Here is a 26,053-nt window from a genome sequence, read left to right as displayed (position 1 = left end):
TTTTGATGGGGTTGTTTGTTTTTTTCTTGTAAATTTGTTTGAGTTCATTGTAGATTCTGGATATTAGCCCTTTGTCAGATGAGTAGGTTGCAAAAATTTTCTCCCCTTCTGCAGGTTGCCTGTTCACTCTGATGGTAGTTTCTTTTGCTGTGCAGAAGCTCTTTAGTTTCATTAGATCCCATTTGTCAATTTTGGCTTTTGTTACCCTTGCTTTTGGTGTTTTAGACATGAAGTCCTTGCCCATGCGTATGTCCTAAATGGTATTGCCTAGGTTTTCTTCTAGGGTTTTTATGATTTCAGGTCTAACATTTAAGTCTTTAATCCATGTTGAATTCATTTTTGTATAAGGTGTAAGAAAGGGATCCAATTTCAGCTTTCCACATATGGCTAGCCAATTTTCCCAGCACCATTTATTAAATAGGGAATCCTTTCCCTATTTCTTGTTTTTGTCAGGTTTGTCAAAGATCAGATGGTTGTAGATATGCGACATTATTTCTGAGGGCTCTGTTCTCTTCCATTGGTCTATATCTGTGTTTTGGTACCAGTACCATGCTGTTTTGGTTACTGCAGCTGTGTAGTATAGTTTGAAGTCAGGTAGTATGATGCCTCCAGCTTTGTTCTTTTGGCTTAGGATTGACTTGGCAATGTGGGCTCTTTTTTGGTTCCATATGAACTTTAAAGTAGTTTTTTCCAATTCTGTGAAGAAAGTCATTGGTAGCTTGATGGGGATGGCATTGAATCTATAAATTACCTTGGGCAGTATGGCCGTTTTCTTTAAAAGGATAAACCTCAACTCCAATTAGCTACTTAGCTCTTAGCCATGTAATTGCTATTGCATGTAATTGCATTTTCCCTCTAGAATTCAATATCAGGTTTAAGGCTATGGATCTCTGACTTGAATAAAGTAGCAGTGTATAATAAAATATGTCAAGCAATAAAGATCAAGATAATACAATTGTACCATTTTATTTGTGGTAAATAATTATCTTGTTAACTAGTGATGCACCATTCAGATTTTCCTTCAGTGAAACAATGAACATCTTGTTGTCCTTACTGTTGCGAGTATGTCCGCTGCCACCCTTTCATAGCCAGCCCCTCTGAAACTGTGTTAACCCAGACTCCAGGTCCAAGGCTACATGGCTCACATTCAGTGACTGATGGACATGGGGCTACAAAGGACGAGTTATTTCTTTTGAACTCAAGACCACTATGGAGGACCATTCTTCTTCCAAATTTTTCCTGTGGGCTCAGTTTAGGATGTAGCTACCCAACACTTTCTTTCCCTTCTCCTTTACAGATGTTGATCCCAGAAATTTCTAATAAACACTGTGCAGGAAAAAAAAAAAAAAAGAAAAAAGAAAAAAAGAAAACATTGGCAAGCTTAGGGTTAAACGAAAATAAAATGAAAATAAAATAAATTTAAAAAAAGAACAGAATCAAACCAGAAATAGTCCTCTTAACCACACCTGCTAAACCTTTTTTAACGAGTTCCCTAGTGTGGAAGAATTGGGTAAAATATATAAATGAACATCAATCCTTTTCTAGACATTATATTTTTCTTTATATGAGCATACCTCTGAGATATTCTGGGTTTGGTTCCAGACCACTGCAATAAACAATTGCAATAATGCAAGTCACAAGAACTTTTGTTTCCAAGTGCATATAAAGTTATATTTGCACTATAGTGTAGTCTACTAGGTGTGCAATAGCATTTTGTCTTAAAAAACTGTGCATGTCTTAATTTTAAAACTACTTTATGCTAAAAATATGCTAACAATTATCTGAGCCTTCTGTGAGTTGTAATCTTTTTGCTGATGGAGGGTCTTGCCTCCACATTCATGTCTACTGACTGATCAGGGTGGTGGTTGCTGAAGACTGAGGTGGCTGTGGCAATTTTTAAAAATAAGACAACAATGAAGTTTGTCTTATTGACTGACTCTTCCTTTTGTGAAAGATTTGTCTGTACTATGTGATGCTGTTGGATAGCATTTACCCATAGTAGAATTTATTTCAAAATTGGAGTCAATCCTCTCAAACCCTGCTGCTGCTTTATCAACTACATTTCTGTAACCTTCTAAATCCTTTGTTGCCATTTCAACAACTTGGCTAACTGGTGCAAGAGGCCTAGCTTTCAGCCTATCTCAGCTTTCGACACAACTTTCCTCACTAAGCTTAATCATTTCTAGCTTTTGATTTAAGCTAGATCAACATGTGAGTCTTCCTTTCACTTGAACACTTAGAGGTCGTTGTTGGGATATTAACTGGCCTAATTTCAATATTGTGTGCCTCAGGGAATAGGGAGACCAGAGGAGAGGGGCGGGTCCTTGGAGCAGTCAGAACACCCACAACATTTATCAGATAAGTTCGCCGCCTCATATGGGAGCAGTTTGTGGCTCCCCCAAAAAATTACAATAGTAGCATCAAAGATCACTGATCACAGATCACTATAACAGATAAAATAATGATGAAAACGTTTTGCAATGTTTTGAAAATTACCAAAATGTTACGCAAAGACAAAGTAAACACATGCTGTTGAAAAAGTGTGCCTATAGACTTGTTCAATGCACACCTTCAATTTGTAAAAAATGCAATATCTGCAAAGCACATTAAAGAGAAGCACAATAAAACAAGGTATGCCTGTATAATTAACTGTATGGTAATATATTTATTAACAGTTCCACTCTATAGTGGCTGCTCACATATTCTACGCTACTTTGTTTTGTGCTGTTGGTAGAGGGATGTTTGTCTGTAATTGAGGTCAACAACATTTGGATCTAGTTGTACTGGTTCTAGGACTGACATCATCAATAACCTAGGCTTTTCCACCTTTCTGCTCTTCACCATATTGATTTTCATCTTCAAGCTTCTTCACTTATGGTCACAGAGGGTGGTCTCAGTTTCAGATATTGCTTTTGTGTGCAATCACCTCCAAACACAGGAAGGCTAATTTCTCTCCTTATGTGTCCCTTTGTCTCAGAGAAAAACTTTTCTAAGAATCTCCCAGTGACTTTGTCTTACATAATATTAGCCATAACAAAGTCATGTGCTTAAATGTATAACTAATCACCGTCTCGGGAAATGGGATCGTAGCTGTTAAATGTGTAACTATGAAGTTCTAAGAACTTAAATGTGGGTTGTGATAATAGTCATGGAAATAGATGATGGAAAAGAGATATATTTTAAAGAACAATGTCAGATCATGTTGACTACAAAAGTCAGGAATGAAGATGAATCCAATGGCTAGAGCTTAGGTGACAAGAAATGCCTGGCTACTCCTCCCAGAGAAGTGGTGGCCCCAGGGACTGGAGGTGGAGTGGGCTGAAGAGTGTGGCACCAAGTGCAAATAAAAATAAAGTTAACAAAGTCAGGTAGAGTGCCTGGCTGAGGCGTCAACCTGAAAACTTCGGCAGAATGGCCATATCTAGATTAAAAAGTTATGGGTCGGATACCAGAGGCATCAGACAAGGAAAGAGGTTACTGAATGAAAAGGCCTGAGACAACTATAAAATATTAAATAATACAGACAAAAAAAACTTAAATATGTCAGTAACACAATAAATGTACATGGGCTAAACTCTTCATTTAAAGATTAGAAGTATAGATTTTTTAAAACTCTTATCTATAAACAATTAGTCAGAGACATACCTAAAAAATAAAACAGGCATAATCATCTCATACTAGTTAAATATCAGTCAAAAAAAAAAACTTGTGGAGCAACGTTAATATCTGACAAAATTTACTTTAAGATAAAAAGCATTACTAGGGATAGAAATGGTAACCATGCAATCATAAGAGGATCATTTCATCAGAAAGATATAAAAATTCTTCATTTGTGATAGCTGCAAAAATACAAAATGCAAAAATTGACCAGAGGAAAATGTGTTTTGTTTCTATATACACCAAATAAATCCCATTTTTTCTAAAGTAGAATAAACAGAGATAAATAATGCAATGAACCCATCACTCAATTTAAGTAATATTCAAAAGGAAATGGACAAATCCACCATTAGAACAGGAAATGTTAAAACACTTCTTTTGGTATAGTCATGTGCCACATAACAGTTCAGTCAAGGACAGACCACATATACAACAGTGGTCCCATAGGATTATGATGGAACTGAAAAATTCTTATTGCCTAGTGAATTGTTACAATTGTCTACAGTATTCAGTACAGTAACATGCTTTGTAGCGTATTGTGTGTAGGTGTGTAGTAGGCTATATTATCTAGGTTTGTATAAGAGGTGTACACCTATGATATACATACAACAACAAAGTCATCTAACAGCACATTTCCCAGAGCATGTCTCTGTTATTAAGTACACAGGACTTTATTTTTCTCACATAAAAAATAGTCCGCAAAGATTTGGAACATTTGAAAAAACACAATTGGCAAGATTGATGTGATAGTTCCACCCTGTAGATTTAACCTTTTTTCTCTCACAGTACTCATAACATAAATCCTGTACTTCAAATCTCTGACTACTTTCTCTTCCATCAAATAAAAATAACACATAATTCTACCCTCTTGCCTTGGCCCACATTGTTGTCCAGCCTCCAAAGGCAAAGAATATCTTGACATGTATTGTCATTTGTTTTTCTCTGGTTGCTTTTGTTTATATTATTATTTGAACTAGGTTGTAAGCTGTCTGATAGCAGAAACAGGATCTCAGGACAGGACTGAGTTCATAGCAGTGTTTCTTTTTTAATTAAAGGATTTTAATTTTTAAAAATTCTTTAATTTTGATTTTTTATTTCTTAAAATTAAAGATTAAAGAAATTGTTTAATTAAAAAACAATGCATGTTCATTGTCACAAATGAACAATTCAAAGATGTATAAAAAAAATTAATGCTTTTCCCCCATCCTACTCTGTTAAGATAATCAAGGTTAGCAAGTTACCTAGTCTGTCTGTCTGTCTTTCTTTCTTTCTTTCTTTCTTTCTTTCTTTCTTTCTTTCTCTCTCTCTCTTTCTTTCTTTTTTCTTCTATCCATCTAAACATTGACCTCTATATGCTTTTGGGGGTGAGGTGGGAGTTTATGTTTTTTACTAAATATTAGATCTACTATATGTATTACTTAGAAACATTTGCAAGCATAAAAGACTATGGAAATTTTTGCCAGATTAATCAATATGACTCCAACTCACTTCTTTAAATATCTACATGGCACTCTATAATATAGATGCCCCATAATTCTTCATCCCTCTTTGATTCATGGTTCATGGCTTTGGGTTGTTTCCAGTTTTTCTGCCATCCAACAAGCTGGTGCTTTTCATTTCTGTGAGTTTAATTGCAAAGAGGAGGACTTGGGGGTCTTTTCTGATTTCTTTTTAAGCTTAAAAAGCTAGTTGTTGGTTGCCTTACTAAAAGGCTACTGTAATTTACATTCCCACGAGCAATATATGGAAGGCCTGCTCCTTGTCTTCAGAGTACTGTAATACCTTTCAATCTTTTTAAATTAGAAATGTAAAAACTGGTATCTCATGTTTGCTTTAGTTTGTATTTCACTAGTTACTAGGAGTTTCAAGCCTTTTCCTATATTGATTTTCACTTATACGTCCTTACCCATGAATTGTTTGTTTTTACTCTTGGCTCATTTTCCTCCTTTTTGCCTCGGAAGTACTTGTTCACAATATATTCTCCTATGTAAGGTGAAGGTGAAAGGGGGTGGCCAGCACAAATCCTCTTTGGCCTGAATTATTTGAGCTCTGCCTTAAACCTCCCTTTTTTCTTTGGCTGTGAAGACATGGTTCCATTTCTCTGGGAAATTGAATGCCCCCATTAAAAAGAAAAAGAAAAGAGAAGAAAGGGGGAAAGAAAGCTCTTACCCACCTCACATAATCCTCTTTGCTATCCACAAAGGCTGCTGCTGCTACACAATTCCCGTGGGATTTCTATTCCAGCAACCAAAGAGCATGGCATAAAACCCACCCACAGAGACCTCACAGTCTGAAGTGCCAGTGTTCAGAAACCATCCGCTTAATGTCGTGCTGCTCTATTGAAAAATGCGGACTCCTTCTGATAGTCTCACTTGAGGGAATAGAAGCCCAAGCGCAGCAGCCCAAATGACAGGGCTCACGCCTTCCCCTCCACCATGCTTTTATCCCACCTTTCTAACACCTCCACCCTCTTAGTCCTTTCCCTGGCCTGCACCCCACCTTTCATATTTCGTAAGAGCGCTTCACTCTCATTCCTGACATTAACGAGCTTCAAGCTGATTTTTGCAAAAAAGAAGAAGAAAATGGAAAAAGAAACCTCATCTTGCAGCCAATATGCCTCCAGCAGGCTTTCCCACAGAGAGAGAAGTGACTCTCCAGGCTGCAGGGAGGCTGACATGCAGGCCAGAAGGCAGCTGTCTGCTTTATTGAAATGCCACCTTGACCATTGTGTGCTTTCTCTGAGGGCCGATTGATATTGTTTGAATGCACGGCCTATGACATGCTTTGTTTCTTATGTCCATTGGTCCTCTCAGCAGGCCAGCTGGAGGGAGGAGAATTCGAATCTTGCTGCCAGTCCTACCTTATCACTCTCCACCCTCTCCCCAGCGCTATCTGGCCCCATCAGCTTTTTCAAAAAGACCTCACCGGCACATCCAGTTCAGCACAGATATTGTCTCTTTTCTCATTTCCCATACACGATGGCAGTTTATCCTGTGAACCTGTCAAAAAAAAGTCCTCCAAAGAATTCCAAGAGGTAACACAGATGTGCTTGCACATTTCCACCCACACAGGAACCAGCTTGAAATGTCAGATGATCACTGTGTTTGAGCAAATATTAATTTCCTCATGAGCAGATTTTAAATTTGCAATCATATCCCAAGGAAATAGTTTGTGCTTAGAATACTTTTTTTTTTTAACCTAACGTGTTTTTTTGTTCATCTTAAAGACAGACCACTGCCTAAACAACGTATTCCTCTTCCCCCTTCTCATAGATTTATTGAGGTATAATATAACCATAAAAGTCACCCACTTGAAATGTACAATTTGACAAGATTTGGTAATGGTACACACAGTTGTGCAACTGTCACCACAGTCCACTTTCCCCAAAGTCTCATCATCTCCAAAATTCCCTCTTGCCATTTGCTGTTGATTTCTGCTCCCACCTCAAATCCAGGCAACAAATGATGTGCTTTCTCTATCTGTTGTTTTGCCATTTCTAGAAATTTCGTATAAATGGAATAACACAATATGTAGCCTTTGTGTCTAGTGTGTTTTTGAGGTTCATTCACGTTGTTGCTCATATGAGTATTTTGTTATTTTTTAATAGTCAGCTACCAGTGTGGCCATTGTGGGTAGATCACATTTTGTTTATGCATTCACCAGTTGATGGATCATTGATGTATTTCCAGTTTTTGACTATAGTGTCTCTGCTATGAACATTTCAATATAAGCCTTTGTGTGGACACATGTTTACATTTCTCTTGGGTAAATGTAAAGGAGCCGAACTGCTGGATCAAATGGTTAGCATGTGCTTAGCTTTCTAAAAAGCTGCCAAACTTCAAAATGTTAAAAAATAAAACCATGCCTCATTTTCAAGGTTGTATTGGCCATGAAATCACCCAATCTCAAAGAATAAATAAAAATTTTGAGCATAATTTAGCAAAGATTTTAGACACAGAATCATGAGCAATAAAAGTAGCAGAACTTTAGCCGGGCATGGTGGCGGGTGCCTGTAATCCCAGCTACTCAGGAGGCTGATGCAGGAGAATCACTTGAACCCGGGAGGTGGAGGTTGCAGTGAGCCGAGACCCGCCACTGCACTCCAGCCTGGGCAACAGAGTGGGACTCCATCTCAAAAAAATAATAAAAATAAATAAAATCTAAGGAAAAGGAATATTATTAAATCCTCTTCTGTCACTGCTGAATCTTTAGCCCATAGAGAAGGGCCTTTTTTAGAACTCTGCTGACAAAGGAAAGGCATAGAATCACCACTGGTTCTCAGTTCTTTTGCCTCCACTTTCTGTGCCCTGCTTCTGTGCACTGAGCCTGAAGGGGCCTCTTTCAGAGATCTTAGGCTAAAAGGACCCAGTTGAGGCTGCTCCTGAAGAGGTAAGAGCAGAAGGGTTTTGGGTGCACAGGCCTTGTCAGTCCTACTGCCACCAGCTGGGTGGAAGCTACATCCACAGGCTTCATCAACAGGGCACCTTATGGGTTTCCTCAGCCTCCTTCTAACAGCCTTCTGAATGCCTTGGAAGTGATAGACCAGGATTTCCCTGACCTTGGAGTACCTGAGGATTCTAGATCCCTGGGATCAGAAAAGAAGCTAAACTCTGCCCTGGTGGTTTGGGATGACAAGGCCATGGCACCAGAGAAAGAAGAGATTTTTCCAATTTCATTCCTGCTACCTACAAGTTTTATGATCTTAAGCAAATTATGAACCTTTCTAGTTTTCCATTTTTCCCCATCAGGATAGCTGTGAGGATGAAGTGGGATAATGAGAGGCTGCACATAACACAAGCTCTTTGATGGCAGGAATATTTGTATAGATCCCAAGAACCTAGAACAGTGCCAGGCACGTAGTAGGTATTTCAAAAATGTTCATGGAATGATTGAAGTACTTAGCAGAATTTCTGAAGAGATTCTTGGTTCATTTGTTCAATCTTTTGCATAATATTTATTGAGCACCTACTAACGTTTTAAAGAGCTAAGCTGAGGCACCAAGTATCAGAGCAGCTGATTAAGACAATTAAGCTCAAATGAAAGTAACAATCAAACCTATAATCCCTTACTATAACAGTATTAGCAAGAGGAAGTTGGAGGAAGCACCAACCCCGTTTCTGTTTCATTTTTCTCTGTGGAATGACACCAGTGAGGGTCAGATGGATCAACACATATGTAGGGAACTGTCTCACTATAAGGGAGTCCTGACCAAAGATTCCTGCCATCTTATGGAGCCGGGGGAGGGGAGAGGAAGGGAAAGAGCTAATGTGGGAAAGTACTGAGTCAGAGTGGAGAGGCTTCTCCTCCCACCATGAGGAGGTCTCAGCAGTGGCACCTGAGAAAGTCTCTACTGAAGGACCCCAGTAAAAAGACCTCCACACAGAGGCTTCCTGGGCTAGGAATGCAGATACGTCTAAGAACAAGGCTGGCCAGGGGGCCTGAGGCTTTGACTGCAATTCCCTCAGAGGCTGCAATGCATGGGCCCATACACCAAGCCTGGTGTGGGGGAGGGCAGCTTCCATATGAGGCCTGGAAAATCACACACAGGTTTTGTCCAGGAGCCAAACTCCTAAAGATTGCTATTGAAGAGCAGATATGTCCTCTGCCCTCACTAAACTGTGCAATCTATTGAGTAGGCACACCATAACCAAATAAACACACAAATAAATACATAATTGCAAATTATGATGAGGGTGGGGTGAGGGTGGAGGGGATGAAAAACCAGAGCCCTCGGAGAGGATGACAAAACACTCCTGTATTGGCCTGAATGCTCAGGTCAGCACCCACGGAGGGGAAATCCAAGCTAAGACCTGGGGATGAGAAGGAGCCAGCTGCATTCACGTCGGGGAGAAGAGGTTGGGAGAAAAGGGGCACATAAACGAAATATTCACTCTACCCTGTGTTACATCAGGCTGCCACGCTTGAGGGGCCAAAGTGACTTACCCTGAGCTTCATCCAAATCTGTGTAATAAGTCATCACTTTGTAACCATTTTTTCTTTGATGTACGAAACCAGATCATCCAGTCGAATCTTACCTGCGGTTAAACAGATCTTGAATACATATGAGTCAGGTGTTCCCAGGATCTCAACAAACTTTTATAAATGGGAATGAACCCACTTTGTGTAGGTCTGTGGAGAGCACCAGAAGAATAGTTTTCGCTGAATGAAACTCCTTAGCATTGTTGAGCCCTTTCTGAATATTAGAGCTGGGAGATGCTGCAGAAATCAGGGGTTACGTTTAACTTTAGGGAGAAAGGATGAGTCTATGACTATTTTCCTCACCTAAATAGGACTCTGAAAATTACCCAGGGTGCTCTGTCCTCCTGGGCCTGTATTTGAAAGCCTCTGATGCAAAGGTTATTGTCAAGAGTGGGGTAGGCTTTCCAGTAATTATGAAAAGCCATTAACACATAGCAAAGAAACACTAGCACTTATTGTAAATCTGAGTTTGTATCAAAATTTTTTAATCCACTCCCTTTCATGATCATTGTTTGCTGTCAGTAGAAGGTGCCAATTCATTTCACAGAGCCCTAACACACATCTAAATTCTCAAAACTTTGTTTCTAGAGTTCTTTTTGAACAATATTGGATTGTGCCACTAAACTAGTTATATCCCTGACGACTTATTATTATTATTATTATTATTAATGTTATGTAGAGACAGGGTCTTGCTAAGTTGCCCAGGGTGGTCTTGAACTCCTCGCCTTAAGGGTTCCTCCCACCTTGGCCACCCAAAGTGCTGAGATTACAGAAGTGAGTCATTACACTTGGCGTGTTTTTTTTTGTTGTTGTGTTTTGTTTTGTGTTTTAAATGAGAAAATGATGCTGCAAAAGGAGAACGGACTTTGGAGCAAGGCAGGCCCAAATTCTAATCCTGACTCTGTCCCTTCCCAGCGTGTGACTCAGGCAACATCCTTGTTTCCCTGATTCTCAGTTCCTTCACAATTGGATTGGCTGCCTCTCCCAGGGATGTGGTAAAGATGAAAGATAATTCATTCGGAGTACCTAGTACTTCATATGTGTTTAATAAATTGTAGCTACCATTATAATAGGAGTAGATTGCAGTCACCATGCCTGCAACTTAAAGCATACTGAATTCACCACACTTTAAAATTTGAGACACCCAGTTGAATTTTGGGGAGTCCATAAAGTGAATTTCTGGAATTTTGTTCAACTCTCTTCTTACCCTAGATATGTGATTGGGAGAATGCAGCTTGTAAAGAAAAATTCTCTTAAAGGCCCATAGACAGTCTTATTGGCTAGTTAGGCATGGGGTTAGAGAGGCGCTACATCGGGGAGGAGGTATTGTGGAAGTTGGAGGGTCTCAGGAAGGCACAGTTCCCCTTCCATCCCTCCTGAGAATAATGCCACCTTTGTTTCTTCCTGGGTCTTAATTAGAGTCATAAGCTTGTAAAGTGAAACATGGCAGAGTAGTTAAGGGTGCAGACTTATTAACTAAAATGGAGGGGAGAAAATATTGCCTTTGCTACTTCCCGATCATGTGACCTGAAGTAAGTTGCTTATCCAATCTATGTCTCACTTCCTTGCTCGTAAAGAGGAATTTAGAATAATAACATTTTCTATTTCAGATGGTTGTTTCGAGAGCGATTTAAACAGTTAATACATGCGCTTAAAATCGTCAGGCCACAGGTAAGTGATATCATTATCATAGGTGTAAAATTATCTTTCAAAGTGAATCCCAAAATATTCTCCATTGTAATTTTGAAGTTTCTAAATCTGTAATTTAAAGATAAAATACTTTAAATAATCTCTGTCACACATCGTGCAAAAGAGAAACAGCAATTACGATCAGCAAAGAACAGACCCAGTAAATAGCCAAGAGGGCTACAATCTGAGGAATAGGTCTTTGCAACCGGTGAAGTGACTGATCCATGCTTCCCTGCAGCACAACAACGGAGGTGTCAGGGTTAATTATTGTAAACTATCTAGTGGTTCAAATCCAATTTTAAATGGTCTGGATGTGTATAAGGCTCTGAATTTTAATTTGTCTTTGAAAAAGTACTATCTCAATTTTTAAAATCCCCCTGAGCTCTGTGACTCATACCACCAGAAATCTGACCTTTCAACCAAAGGGGGAAAAATCTAAGTTGTTACCTTGACAACAAAAGGTAAGCAGGATGCTTTGAGCTCTGGCGCTTCTGCTATAAATAATCCATCTTTGGCCAAAGAAATATAACATGAGCATGGAGGGGAATAACCTGGATTGGCTATGGGAACAGTCTGCATTTCAGGAGATCATTTTAATCACAACTTTTAGGAATCATTCCCAGAGGCACTTTTGTGGCAATTAACCAAGAAATCAATAAGAAGGAATGAATTCAATTTCTAAAACGGAATTTACACAAATCAAGACTGATAATGCTTTTTCATGTGAGAAATTTCTCTGTATGTATTTGTACCGTTGTCTAACTTCTGTTGTTTTTCTTTAAAATAATTGTTCTCTGGTTTCCCAACAACCTCTAAACCAGAACAAAGAGATGCTAACAATGAACTTTGGTCCTTTAGCTGTAATTTACACGGTCTTACCCTACACAGTAGCAGGAAAGAAGCAGCAATAAAGTTGGAGGACTTTTATAACGTTGTGGATTTTTTTTTTTTAAATAAGAAATCAAAGTCCTCTTTTGGTAGAAAGTCACAATATACTATTGAATTTTTTTAACCCAGCTGTACACATGGATAGATTTAAGATTTATAGTTGTGATTATCCTTTTGCTTGCTGACGTAAATTAGTCTTCTGGGAAGTCCAAGTTATTTCTCAATAAGCTGTAATAGTCTGTGAGTCAGAGTAGGTGCTGCTGATGAGTCTTGCAGGATTTATAGGAAGGCAACTGAGAAATTGAGGGGCACATTCATCCAATGGCCTTTGGAAATAGTGCATAAAAATATTTCCTGAATAAGAGTCTTTGCTCCAGTAGATTCTAGCTGCTTTTCAGTAAATACAATTCACCCAGGAAAATTTCCTAAAGTAACCTTCCAGTTTGATGATATTCTCCACGATTATTAATGTTTCTTATTATTGTAGCAGGGTGAGAATATCTACGCTGAAGCTCTGGTGAGCAAAATAGGATAATGGTTTATTTTTTTCCCACCGATCTTGTTTTGTTCTTAAGTTCCTACTCTTGATGATAGAAGGGGACTGCTCTAGATTAAAAGACACTTAAGAGACATAATAACAAAATGCAGTATGTGGATTAAATCCCCATTCAAACAAGCCAACTGCAGAAAGGCAATCCAAAACAATCAGGGACATTTAATATGAACTGTATATTAGATAATTCTTGAAACAATTGTTAATTGTTTAAGATGTGATAACAGCACTGTGGTAATCGTTAAAATTGCCTATATTTTTTGACATGCACACTGATGTTTGTACGAATAAAATGACATTATGTCTGATATTTGATATTAAATAGTCTATCCAAAAAAGGGGTGGATTATAGAAAAAACAAGACTGAGAAAAATCTAGAATATGAGTGAGGTATATGTGGGGTTTATTATACTATTTAATTTATGTGTATCTTTGAAAACATTCATCATTTTTTATAAGTCTCTTCCAGCCTAAAACTGTCCCTCTCTCCTCTCTCTGATTCTAATCCACTCCTGGCTTGTGTGGTCCACACTGTGGCTCTCAGCCACTGTCACATTGCTCCTCCCATAGCCTTTGTGTTTCTCCTTCATGAGTTAGTAAAAGAACAAAACAAAACAAAACAAAAAACACATACAAAAAAACAAAGACTATATTCTTTATTTATTTTTTTAGACTTAATCTCGCTCTGTCACCAGGCTGGAGTGCAGTGGTGTGATCTCAGCTCACTGCAACCTCTGCCTCCCGGGTTCAAGTGATTCTCCTGCCTCAGCCTCCTGAGTAGCTGGGACTACAGGCGCCCACCACCACGCCCGGCTAATTTTTGTATTTTTAGTAGAGACGGGTTTCATCATGTTGGCCAGGATGGTCTCGATCTCTTGATCTCGTGATCTACCTGCCTCGGCCTCCCAAAATGCTGGGATTACAGGCGTGAGCCACTGCACCCATCCACAAAGACTATATTCTATCCACAAGGTTTGAAATATAGTATGATGCTAGCATATTGTGTTATATTTCACCAGCAAGTACTCTCAGCTGTTTCTGCATGCCACCACCCCTCTCCTAACCCCTCCTCTCCCAGACATGCAGGAACTTCTAGATCCCAACACTCCAGGGGAAAGTCTTGGAGAATCAGTGGAATAGAAAGGACATTTTATGCTATCCTTCAAGCACCTTTCTTAGCCAATTTTACTCTACTCCTAATTGCTCTGTTGGAGATAGTAGCTCAACACTAGCCTCTGGGCTTCTCTGAGAAGCATGCAATCTTTCCAGAATGACCTAGAGAAAGACAAATCAAGACTTTGGTTCCAAAATCACCCTAGATTTATCTGAGTGCTTCTCTCTCATCCTCCGAAGCTTGGTCCCCAGAGCAGCAGAGAAACGAAGTCCTTCACATCCAACCTCTTGCTCTTGTCTTTCTTTTCCTCCTGGCCCGGTTACCTGGCACAGAAAGCCTTCTCAAAAGGAAATGGCATTGAAAACCATATGAGACTATCCCATTTGAGTATGTGTTCATTGTCTGTTTTCCTCACTAAAATGAAAGTTCTGTGAGTGCAGAAATTTTAATCTGCTTTATTTGCAGTTGTATCTCTAGCACTAAAGCAGTGTTTGATATACAGGAGGTGCTCAATAAATATATATTGAACAGTAAACGAACAATCACTGTATACAGTTTTCCATAGTACTTATTTTAGAAATTGCACATGTATTAGTATAAACTTGATTAATGTTGATTTCTTCCACTAAAACTGTTACCAATGCATGCCTAGTAAAAATGAACTTGCATGCTTGGTAGACATACAATTTCTGATTCTTTCCCTGAGATTGTGATTCTGTAGGTCTAGGCTGGAGCTTATAAACCTGTATATTTTGCAAGTGCCTCCCACCCTCAATCAGTAGGCCACTTCGGAAAACATGGCTCTAAGACATAAGTCCTAGAAGGGTAGTAGGGCTTATGACTGGAGATATATGGCACATAGTATAACCTCATTAAGTTTTGTTAAATAGATGAATGACTGACAGATAGTGGTCTCTTTGTGACTTGGTATTCTCCTTTTAATAACTAGACAGATCTTTCCTATAAAAATTGGGTGAGTTAACTAATGAAAAACCATCATTTGATTTTCTAGCATCATATTATACTTCAAATCTTGTGGGTGGAATGTAGTCTTTTATTACTACCTCATTAACAAGAAACACGAAATGTGACTATCAAGATATCAGCCATGTTCCTTTCCAAAGCTGAAGTTAAAGTATTTACTAAACCATAACAATTAAATCCTTAGTATTAATATCAGTAATTAAATCTTTAGTATAAATAATCATGAAAGAGGAAGTAAATCTCCTGTCACCTTTTCAGATATTAGGAACACAAACGAAGATTTTTTTCAGTTTTGTTCTGAAAACATGTAGCAGATGAGTAATTAGACATAATACATAATGGCTATCATTTCTCTATTACCATCTTGATATTTCTGTACTTAAGATCCAAGCACTATGACTACATGAGCAGGGAGGCAGCCTGAAACCACAGAACAATCATGGGACTTGGGGACAGAAAATCTGCTTATCACTCATTTGGGTCCTGATTATCATTCATTCTCGGGTCCTGATTATCACTCATTCGGCTGCTAATTGGTTGTATGACCTTTGTCAAGTCTTGTTCCCTCTGCCAGCCTGGTTAGTGGGGGTTGCATTAGTGGATTTCTGAAATGTATCCCAGTTTTTGCATCCTGTAGCTTCTGTATTCATGAGCAAGCCACTGCTGTAGGCACTGGGGCTACCACAGCGAACAGAACAAACACATATCTGTCCTTGGAGAGTTTATATTCTAGCAGGAGGAGACAGACAATAAAAAGCACAGAAGTTAAAATAAATAGACAGATAGATGGGTTCCATGGGGAAATACAAAGCAGGGAAAAGAGTGCAAGGGTGATACCCTTGACTAGGATGGGCAGGGAAATCTCCACTGAGATTTGGGTAAATCAGTTACCCCCTAACAACACATAAGTCACTGGTCAGGTGCATTAAGCAAGACTGTGGCCAGAAGCAGACAATGTAGCTAAAGGCAACTGGGTATAAATACAAATTCCTATAAGAGCCACAGAAAAGTAAGCCAGTCAAGTGCTACCTCTGGAGAAGATGGTAGTTACTCAGCTCCACCCTCATTGCCAGTCTTGCCAGATCTGCTCTGTTCCAAGAGAAAATGAAAGTCTGAATTTTTATATAAAAAGTCCTGATTTTTTTGAAAAATCTTAGCTTATTTGTTTCCTAGGGTTGCCATAACAAAGTACCACAAACTGGGCAGCTTAAAATAACAGATATTTATTCTCTCGCCGTTCTAGAGGTTAGAAGCCCCACATCAAGATGTCTGCAGGACCATGCTTTCTCTAGGACTGTGGGTAGAATCCTTTCTTGCCTTCTAGCTTCTGGCAGTGGTCAACAATCCTTGCCATTCCTCGGTTTGCAGCTGCATGAGTCCAATCTGTGCCTTGGCTGTCACAGAATACTTTTCTGTTGTATGTGTAGGTGTCAGTGCCTCTTCTCTTCTGTTTACAAGAACACCAGTCACGTTGGATGAAAGGCCCTCTGTGCTCCAGTATGACCTCATCTTAATAACTACACCTGCACTGACCCTATTTCTAAATAAGGTCACATTCTGAGGTATTGGGGGCTAAGGACTTCAACGCATATTTTTAGGGGCACAATTCAACCCATAATTGCTATCAGTTAGTTTAAATATTTTTTCATACTGCATTAGTTAACATTACGTAGGACAAACAAATTAAGTACGTGGTTCACAGGTTATTCATTTATGAGTGCTGGACCAGAGGTTAAGGAGCCTGCAAAAATGAATGTAAGCTTGAGGAGGGCAGGCATAACTCTGTCTATTCACCCTTATACCCAGTACCTACCACAGTGCCTGCCCAAGTATTTGCTTATTATTTCTAATAAGTGAATGAATGAATGAATGAATGAATGATACTTCTTTTATATATCCAAATATCTGGAAGGGTATTCTATTACTAGAGAGAGAACCCAATCTTACTTGTAGTTGATCAAAACTATACTCAAATTTAATCATTTCTGCAGATTTCTACTCAAATTTAAATAGAGCTATATAAAATTATAACCCCCACCCTTAACCCAGCACTCCCTGCCTTGGATCCTACTGTATCATGAGACTTATGCCTGTGTCTGAGATGCCCCCCAGCCACTCTATTGTGTTTGTGCTATTTCCTCTTCTTTGTTTGTTTGTTTTTTGTTTCAGACAGTGTCTCGCTCTATTGCCCAGGCCCAGGCTGGAGTGCAGTGGCACAATCTCTGCTCACTGCAACCTCCACCTCCAGGGTTCAAGCGATTCTCATGCCTCAGCCTCCCAAGTAGCTGGGATTTCAGGTGTGCGCCACCATGGCCAGCTAATTTTTGTATTTTTAGTAGGGACAGCATCTTGCCATGTTTCCCAGCTGGTCTCAAACTTCTGGTCTCAGATGATCTGCCCACCCTGTCCTCCCTAAGTGCTGGAATTATAGGTGTAAGCCACTGTGCACGGCCAGTGCTATTTCTTAAATGTCAATCTTTCTCTTTTTCTGTGGTAGAGATTGTCCGTGGTTTGCCCAATACCCAATCTTCTCTTTTCTTAAACGCAGAAGGATGGGAGTGCTTCAAAAATGAAAAACCCAGGACAATTTGCCCAGCTGAAAAATAACACTTTTCAGCTGATTTTGTCAACAGGAATAGCTAATTAGACATAAGTTGGTAGTCCTGGGGATGAAAATATTGGGGAACAATGAAGGAGAAAGCGTATGGAAAGCTCTTTTTGTCCTGTCCATCTAGCCTGTTTCCTGCTTGAAAGGTGAGCGTGATAAATGGCACAACAGCAGTCATTTTGGGACCATAAGTGATCTTGACAATGGCAGCTACACAGTGTGAGTGGTAAAGCAGAAAGACAGAGAGGTTTGGCTTCCTGGTGCTATCTTGGAGCCACAGTATTCACGTCCAATATCTTCCAGACTTCTTTTCTGTGAGAGGAAAAGCAATCCCTAATTTATTTCAGCCTCAGTGCCAGTAATATTTCTGTTTTCTCCTAGACTCACTCCTGCCCTTTTCAGTTCCACTCTGCATTTTAGGAAATGATGTTTCCCAGGCTCCCTTACCTTCTGCCTTGCAGCAAGATTTAGTGAATGGGTTGGGTACCAGAGAGCAAGAGACAGGGAAAAGCCAGAGCATTTCTTCCCCTTCCTCCCTGCTCCTGAAGAGACTCTGGCAATGGGTACAAGTGCTCGACTCGTACACTTTCCCTGCCCTGAGACCAATTCACCCTTCTTTAAATTCTGTATTGGATCAAAACAAGAGTCCAAAGTCCTCATTCCTCCAACATCTTCTGTAGGAAATCTTGGGTGGAACCACTGATAAACTCTCCTATTAAAGCATTCTTCTAGACTTCTAGTGAGACATAGTCTATTCTCTCACTTTATGGCCCTACACCACTCACCTTATAGCCCTTGACCACAAATTTCAGTGCTTGATCGCCTCTACCCACCTTGGTTTTTCTCTCTTAAGAGGATATACCAAGTGGCCCAACAGCTCAGGCTGGGTCTGAACATGATATTTTCTGTAGCAGTAGAGAGATGTTGGCTTTCTTCCCTTGGCATGGCCAGTTGCTCTACTGCAATTCACTAAAGCTCCCTCCCCCTATTTTGGAAGGCATAATCCCTTGCAAGAATAAGCACAAATTTATTTGTAAGGGATCATAATCATGCACGGAGTTTAGAGGATGGGTCAAATTTTTTTTTTTTTATTATTCATTTGAAGGTTACCTTTAGTTTAGAAAGAATTCACCAGGAATGGACACTGAGAAACTCTTTTCCCCTTTGCCACTCTCTGTCCTTTCCTCAGGGCATAAGTGCTTCTCCTTGTGATTAATACCTGTACCCGCCTCTAGTCCAACAATCAAAGATGGATCCTTAAATTCTTCAGCGTGAAACACCTATAAGGTAAACAAACCTCTTTTTGGCTAATATTGATCACTTATAATATAATACAATTGCAAAGTATGCTTGTTCCAAAAGACATCCCTTCCCTTCTAGGGCAATAATGAGGACATTGAAGGTGACAGAAGACTTCATTCTGCTACAGAAAAGAATAAGAAAATGGATTAATTTTATAACAAAGAAAATCAGTAAAATTTAAGTTTCTAAAAGTTTTAGGGAACATGTAATTGGAATAAATAAAGATAGATAAGTCCAAAAGATTTCTAAGAAATAGCCTATATTTAAGGGTTTTTTCCTTTAGTCTTTTTCTATATAATTGTTGTTTTATAAATAATATTTTTAAATTTAGTGTGCCACAATGCTTTTTAAAGAATTTCTATAAAGATAAATAGCTAGCTAGCTAGCTAATGACAGATGGACAGACAAGTAGATAAACCAGCAATACATACCCAAGAATATCAATAATGATTTTGCATCAGAGTCACTAAGTTGCAGAAGAATTATCTATGAAGAATAAAGCATCTCCTTAGATGGTGGCCATGCATTTCAGAGGGCAAAAATAATCATGTGCATATTCTTTCTATAAAAGCAATTATTTTTCTTCAAGTGAAAATTGTTTCAAGGGACATACAAATGCTGTGAACTGAAATGGAAAAACCAATACATTGCTCTGTTCAAAACATCTCTGCTCAGCTCAACGATCTCCCACACTCCTGAATAACATGGTAAACTTTCCAGTTACGTGAAAATAAAAAAAAAAATGAGAGTTGTTTGGAATAATTTCTTACATTTTTGGCATGTTGGTTTTTTAATTACTATGGAACAAAGAAGCATGTTGATGCATCTTTTGACATCCATTCTCATTTATCATGCAGAATTAGGAAGGTGAAAAAGTCTACATGTCAGTTAGTTTCTTAATGGTTGTTAGAGTTGTTTTGCAATGGCAGGATGATGTGCCCTAAATGACACAATGTTTTTGAAGAAGAAATGCAATTAATTCACTCTTAACTCCCTCTCCCCGCTATCAAAAAATTGTCCTTGTTTGATGAAAATGCTGGGGAACAATGAAGAAGAATGTGTATGATTAAGTCAGTTGGCTAGAGTTCACGACTTGACAAGTTATTTGACTCAGCTCTAAAAGAAACGCACTTCTACTTCTAACATGCATTTGTATTTTGGAAATATGACACACTATTCTCACAGTGAAATAGGATGCTCCTGGGGAAAATGCCCAGCTCTACTTTTTAGACTCCCAAAACATTAGATCTGAAAGGAACCACAGCAATGATTTTCTTTAACCCCTCAATGACATGACGAAGATGAGGATGGAGGTATCCGCCGACTGTTTCCAGTGTGCACACTAGGGTGAGCAATCATCTCGATTTCCCCAGCTCTCTCCTGGTTTTAGCAGTTACAGTCTCATAAGCCAAGAAAATCTTCAGTCTTGGAATGGTTGGATTTCTTAAAAGTAGATCTAGATTTCAGATCTTCTGATTACTAACTCAGTAATGTTTGTTCTACACATCTTTGTTTTTTTTAACTAAGAATCTAGTTTTTCTACTGTTAAAAGACAATTCGTATATATGTTTAAGTACTAATTACATGTTCCTTACTTATTTAAGCAATGAAATACAAATGCTAGCTTTGGTTTCCCATATAAGACATGACCTAAATATTATTTCACTTCATTTTCTCTCCCATCTCTTTCCTTTTTATGCTTGGAAAGAAGTAGATTTGTGTTGTTATGCATGGCTTAGGCTGATAAATCAAATCAGGAGACGTTTCAAATAAACAAAATGAATTTGAGAGGTTATAAGTGTTTGCAAGTGTCACCGTGGAGACCAGAGAATGGATTGTTGCCATAGAGACTTACATAAACACTCTGACTGTGATTATTTCCATGTGAAATCAGATATAGAGGAGATTTGGGAAGGAGGATACATAAATGGAGCTGGCACTCATTGTAGCTGGAGACGAGTTGTGTCAGAAGGCTGGAGGATGCTAAAGCAAGTTGACAGTGTGAAATGTGTCTGTGCTCATTATTGCTCCATCAATGAGCAGGAAAACACCTTCAGGGAGAACCAAGTTTAGAGGGTCAGGTGGGTGTGCTCCATCAGCTACTAAAATACTATAGGATTGGAGGTGATTCCCATTCACTCTTTCCCTCATTCATTCACATTGGCACCTACCATTGTTATAATAACAAGTTCTATAGCGTTGTGATACAATAATAATGACAGCATGTCTTTATTAAAATGCTTACCACATTACAGAGACTGTGTTAAGCCCTTTGTGAATATTATGTCATAGAAGCTGAACAACACTTATAAGCTAAAGCAAATATTATTCCCATTCTACCAACAAAGAAACTGAAACATAGAGAAGTTAATCACCTTGCCCAGGGGCACACAGCTAAAAAATGGTGAAGCCAGGATTCAAATCAGGTAGTCTGTTGGCAGAGCCCACATTCTTAAATATCACACTCTGATGAGAAGATGAAGTCTTTGTCTCTGAAGTATTTTGCATCTAAATTTGGGAGAAAAAAACATAGTAGTGAAGACTAACACTAGGATGACGATATGTAATTCTAGTCATCTATACACATTCTAGCTAGTATTTAATTATAGATTAACATCAACTTGAACCTCATACCCTTCCCTCTTCCTCCTCTACAGATATTATATCACTGAGATTCATATTTACAAAGAACACATTAGCTAGCCAAAAAGAAAAGAAATGCATTAGCATATCAATTAGATTATGGGATATCTGGGAGAGTGAGAGACTCGTGCTTCAACACCTTCCTACTTCAGTGTACACACAATTGTGATCAGCTTTGAATAAATTTTACCCTAAAATGTACATTTGAGCTTTCAGATGAATTGACTCAAGGGTGGGACCCATTTGCAATAACACCGAGTCTTCCCTATAAGCTGTATATCCTCACAGAACACCTGTGGACAGCATCCCATGGCCAAGCAGTTATAATGATTGCAAAGGTTTAGACATGGGATTCCTGGTTACCGTAGCAGGTTTTGTTTGGGGCCAACCAACCTTTCATGAGAAGGAGTGATATTGAACCCTGCTCAACAGCAGGCATCAAAAGAGTTTATTGTAGTCTTAAAGAATCGCTGTGAGGGGCCTGTAATCCCAGCACTTTAGGAGGCCGAGGCGGGTGGATCATGAGGTCAGGAGTTCAAAATCAGCCTGGCCAAGATGGTGAAACCCCATTTCTACTAAAAATATTTTTAAAAAATTAGCCAGTCATGGTGGTGGGTGCCTGTAATCCCAGCTACTCAGGAGGCAGGAGGCTGAGGCAGAGAATTGCTTAAACCCGGGAGGCAGAGGCTGAGGCAGAGAATTGCTTAAACCCGGGAGGCAGAGGATGTAGTGAGCCGAGATCGCGCCACAGCCCTCCAGCCTGGGTGACAGAGCGAAACTGTCTCACACACACACAAAAAAGAATGGCTGTGAGTATCAATAATTTTAGTTAATGTCCTTTGATTCAAATTTTCTGGAAGATTTCTTCACAGATTATTGATACACAGAGGGTCAACCTTCATTTTGCACAGATGAGTACTTGGCAGAGAATGAAATATATAGAACCATCTTTCTCTGAAAAGAAATAAAAGACAATGTAAAGCCCACTGGTTTGGGACCAAAACAGGACCAAGTTATTATGAATATTAAATTAGAAAACAGGTATAGAGGCTGGCACCAAGCAAATATGCTGCAGCTGGTGGTTCATTTTGTCCACCATATCAACCCAATGGCTGCTCTGAAGGTGAACAGAATTCCAGACTCGGCTTGTGTAAATCAAATTGCAAGCAGCTAATTTTGTCTTTAAGTCTTTGGATGCTGTCAGTTGTGTAATTGTTTTCCTTTCCATTTTCCTTTTAATTGAAAGTTTGTCGCAAAATATGTGACCACCTCTATCTAGCAAATGCATAGAATTTCATGGCATGATTTTTAATATACTCCACACCTAGCTTCGTCTTACTTTTTTTCTTCAAGATGGGGTCTCACTCTGTTGTCCAGGCTGGAGTGCAGTGGCATGATCTCAGCTCACTGCAGCTTACATCTCCCGGGTTCAAGCGATTCTCCTGCCTCAGCCTCCCGAGTAGTTGGGACTACAGGTGCTCGTGATCATGCTTTGCTAATTTTTGTATTTGTAGAAGGGATGGGGTTTCGCCATGTTGGCCAGCCTGGTCTCAAACTCCCAACCTCAGGTGACCCACCCACCTTGGCCTTCCAAAGTGCTAGAATTACAGGCATGAGCCACTGCACCTGGCCTTACTTTCTAATCCTTATTTTCTCTTTCCCTTTTTAAAAAAACTATTTATTTGTATTCTGTCTCACTGTGTTATATGAATGTTTTTGTATTTAAATCCCTTTTTGGAAAAAAGTTGTCCAACCCCTTGGCTACTCCCATAATATCCTCAACAAAGCACCCTGATGTCCAAGATCCCCTCCTAGTCTTCATACGTCCAGGTTTTGTACTTGAGACTCCCTCAAAACCATTCCCTTTTTTGCCTGAGTTTTAGGCCAGCTGTGATTTTCTTAAATACAATGCATCTTTTATCTTTCAGAGGTTTCTCATTATTTCTAGTCCCTAAGCATCTCCCATTCTGTTTCCCAACACTGATTTGGATTTATTTTACTTTCTATTTGCTTCTGCTATGTCCGAGGGTGGGAGGGAGAGAATGGAGAATGTGCTCTGTCTGCTGTCTTCCTACAATGTCCTCTGCTCCCTTCTTCAGTTCAGATTTGTATTTCCAACAATGTTCTGAACACATACACTCAGATGCCCCACAGGGGCCTCAACTCATAATGTCCAAAAGGAATGCTTCACCTCAACCAGACCTGACTCTGAGTGTATGTATGTCTGTGTGTCAGTGTGTGTGTTTGTGTCAGTGTGTGTGTGTCTGTGTGTGTTTGTGGCTAGGTGTGTATGTGTGTGTGTCTGTGTGTGTGTGTCTGTGTACCTGTGTGTGTCTATGTATATGTGTGTGTGCTCCCTGCATAACCAAGAAGGAAAACATGTTGACATGTTAGATTCTGGTTTTTCCCCCTCTCAAATCTCTTTTACTGAATAAATGTTTAACTATCTGGTTATGCCATTCTAAATATTGAAATTCGTAGTTCTTTGTCATCATTTCATTGCTATAACATAATCCACCTACTGTGCATGACAGAATCCACCTACTATGTACAGGCACCATTCCAGAACCTGAATGGAGCATGTTGACTTCATTCTTATTTTTAAAGTATATTTAATTTAATAGCTACCTCTATAATGTTTACTAGGTGCCAGGAGCTCTATTAAAATTCCATGAAATCCCATTGTAGTAGAAAACACCAATTAGTTACATGAGTCCTTCAAGACTCAGTTTAGGGCCTCTTGGAACCTCTTCTGAATCTTTGAAAGATTCAGAAGATTCAGGCTGCGCTAAGCCCAACACATCTTGTATAGACCACTACCCCAGCATGTTATGTTTGCCTCTTCCATGGACTGTGAGTTCCCTGAGGTGTGCTCTTCTTTTGATCCCTAGAACACTGCTCAACACCAAATAGGAACTCAGTAAGTGTTGATTGAACACCTGTCAAACTAAGCCAATTTGATCATCTCACTCTGCTGCTTAAAACCCTTCAAAGAGTCACCACTAGTAAAAGCATGAGTCCAATTCCTCAGCATGGCACACAGTACTCTGCAGGCTGGCCCCATCTGTCCTTCTGGCCTCACCTTACCAGGACCCCAGTCCTTCTCCCATTGCTCCAGGCACACCAAACTCTTTCTCACATTCCCAAAGTAATGTTCTCCATAGTTTCTCAAGGCCTAGTATGCAATGCCCTACCTGACTTGTGTGTCTTTAATAAAGTCTTCTATTTTGTTCATGACCAAACTCAAAGATCACATATCCCCACATGTCACATGTTCCCCATAAGACTTGTGACTCTTGTTCCCACATAGTCACTTAGATTCATTTATCACATGATATTGCAATGATTTATTTATTTGTCTCTCACTCTTTCTCTCTCCTCACTCAATAGACCTTGAGTTCTTCAAGGATAAGAATTATATTTTACTCATCTTTGAATTTTCTCTGCTTTCATATGGCACATAATTCCTAGAATATAGCAGATGACCAAGTAATGTTTGATGTAATGAACTTATGAATGAATGGATTTGTGCAGCTCTTCACTGTGCTATATAAAATGACTAGGCCGGGTGCAGTGGCTCACGACTGTAATCCCAGCACTTTGGGAGGCCGAGGCAGGCGGATCATGAGGTCAGATCGAGACCATCCTGGCTAACATGGTGAAACCCTGTCTCTACTAAAAATACAAAAAAATTAGCCAGGCGTGGTGGCGGGCACCTGTAGTCCCAGCTACTTGGGAGGCTCAGGCAGGAGAAGGGTATGAACCCTGGAGGCAGAGCTTGCAGTGAGCCGAGCTCGTGCTACTGCACTCCAGCCTGGGCGACAGAGCAAGACTCTGTCTCAAAAAAAAAAAAAAAAAAAAAAAAAAAAGACTAGAGAAAGGTCAAACCTCTGTTTATTTAATGTTTCTTCAGAAGGGAGGATTCAAGGCCTTAATTCTCAAAATTCTCAAATCGGATTGGGTACTTTTATTATCAAGTGCCTCTTCTAAATAAACACATTTGCTTTCTTGGCTAGCCACCCACTCTCCATGTTTGTTACTTTTACAATGTAGAAAATTATGTGTCCTTGGAGGGTTTTTTTCCCACTTCTAGTAGAATCCCATGTCAGAACCATCACCTACTTATTACCTCCTACACAGTCTATACATAAGACATTGTTTGTTTCTTCTAGGCAAATCTCTATTAACCAATTTACAACAGTTTTAGGACGCTGTAGCCTATGTGAAGTCCGTATATTGGTAAAATGAATGTTGCACAGTTTAAAAAACAATAGTCATTTGTAAAGAGACTTTAAGAAAATGTAGCCTATGCTTTTCCTGGGCCTCCTGAACCTCAGGGTGAAAAGGGGTCATGTTAATGATAATAAACTTTCTCTAGTGCTGACCCCCACTAACCATCATAGGACCTCAAACTTTTTGCAAAACTTTCCATTCCATTCGCAGGTATTTCTGGAGGGTCCCCACAGAGCTTTGCAATCAGCCCTGCACTGCCTGCCTGCCTGCAGACTTCTTCCACCCGAGAGAAATTAGCTCTTATCTTTAAAATAAACATAGTTATGAGTGATCCCAGCGGATATTTCTCAAGTGGCTGAGGAGCCTCCCGACATGGAAGTCATCCTAAGCAAAGGGAGAGTCG

General features: G+C 39.5%; 2 long non-coding RNA genes across 3 annotated transcripts in view; one reads left to right on the top strand and one right to left on the bottom strand.

The window, feature by feature from the left end:
* Window positions 1-26,053, top strand: part of LOC129143936 (uncharacterized) — an 812,938-nt gene that overhangs the window by 541,794 nt on the left and 245,091 nt on the right. Inside the window, exon 6 of one of the 2 annotated variants that reach the window (XR_008547883.2) lies at window positions 11,247-12,594. The exons of the other annotated variant lie outside the window; for it this stretch is intronic. This is a non-coding gene — a long non-coding RNA (uncharacterized LOC129143936). Of the gene's footprint in view, window positions 1-11,246; window positions 12,595-26,053 lie in introns of those variants that run through there. 2 annotated transcript variants of the gene reach the window in all.
* Window positions 20,789-26,053, bottom strand: part of LOC134810063 (uncharacterized) — a 595,943-nt gene continuing 590,678 nt past the window's right edge. Inside the window, exon 3 of the long non-coding RNA XR_010157174.1 lies at window positions 20,789-21,282. This is a non-coding gene — a long non-coding RNA (uncharacterized LOC134810063). The remainder of the gene's footprint in view (window positions 21,283-26,053) is intronic.

Source organism: Pan troglodytes, chromosome 4, assembly GCF_028858775.2.
Source record: "Pan troglodytes isolate AG18354 chromosome 4, NHGRI_mPanTro3-v2.0_pri, whole genome shotgun sequence".
Classification (NCBI taxonomy): domain Eukaryota; kingdom Metazoa; phylum Chordata; class Mammalia; order Primates; family Hominidae; genus Pan; species Pan troglodytes.
The sequence above is the reverse complement of the archived record's forward strand: the minus strand, read 5'-3'. Positions and strand labels throughout refer to the sequence as shown.